We start from the raw sequence: 1,345 nt of genomic DNA on the forward strand, positions 1-1,345 counted from the left end.
GTTGTCCGCCACTTCCCAATCTCATGAATTCCTCACTCACTCAAGTCCTCCAAATACTTATATTCTAGGAAAGGTACATTTGTTTAAACACAATTAGTTTAAAGCATGGGCCTTGCCCTTATGAAACTAACATAAAATAAGCTAATAATGGGAGGAATAGGGTTTCCTCCACCCTACCTCCTGCAGGGCTGAATTGGGTCTAACAAATAGGGACTCAGTAATGAAAGGACTGCGCTGGTGATATCACCTTACCAGCCAATATACCAATTTCCCCTTCACCCTGTTGAGCCAAAATTCACTCATGTCACGTCCTCTGAGAAACCTTACACGCATCGCCATCCACTAAGGCTCTTGCTCCTCTCTCCAGGACTCTCTGGCCCCTGCATCAGTTAGAATTCAGGTGACCTGCAAGTGATGAAACCCCAAACGGACAGTCACTGAAACAGTTCAAGTCTCCCAGGTAACTGATACTGATGTGGGTGATAACAGCATCAGAGGTTCATCCTATCTTGTTCTGCTGCCCTGCTTGGCCTATGCTCCTAAGATCAGTCCCTGGCCCAAGACGGCTGCTCCCACTCTGGCCATCTGGTCTACATTCCAGTGCACAGAGAGGAGGTAAGGAGGGGAGCCTAACTCCTCTCTCAGAAACACTTCCTAGAAGCTGCACATACCACTTGTATTGGCCAGAATTTAGTTACCATGCCACACCAAATTTCAAGAGGCCTGGGAAAGTGCCAGAAATCCAGGCAGCCATCTCTGTTAGTAAAGAAATGGGAGAATGGACATTGAGGGACAACTGATTCTGTCTTGCCACAGTACCCTTCGCGTTCCGTTGCAGCCCCAATTATCCTGAGACCTTCCCAGGCGCAGGGCCCAGCTCACAGGAGGTTCGCTGGCAGGTTATAGCTCCCCGACTGCCTGCTTCTCTGTGCCATGCACTGTTACCCACTTGGCACACATGAACTCAGTTGGTCTTCACAACCGGCCCTAGATTCTAGTTATCTCCATTTTACAAAGTACAAAACTAAGTTCAGAGAGACTGGGTAACCTCCTCACGGTTACGCAGCTATTAATTGAAAGAACTTGGGATTTAGACCCAGGCAGTCTGGTTCCAAGGCACCTGCTCTTAACCACCACATACTCCACCGAAGTCTGCGATACTAAACTGACCACAGGACTCTGCTGGCCAGCAACACCTCGTGGACCCTCTAGTCCACGGCCAGCTGCACCTCCTCAGAAACCCCATGTCCAGTAATTAGGACTTTCCCGGAGGGAAGGGAAGAGACCAGGCCCTGACATGGAGCCCTCCTCACCCCCATGTTAGTGACTAAGACCAGAGGACCAG

The sequence above is a fragment of the Myotis yumanensis genome, unplaced genomic scaffold (genome assembly GCF_028538775.1).
Source record: "Myotis yumanensis isolate MYYU_CA2020_CCGP unplaced genomic scaffold, mMyoYum1.0.hap1 SCAF_23, whole genome shotgun sequence".
NCBI classification, from domain to species: domain Eukaryota; kingdom Metazoa; phylum Chordata; class Mammalia; order Chiroptera; family Vespertilionidae; genus Myotis; species Myotis yumanensis.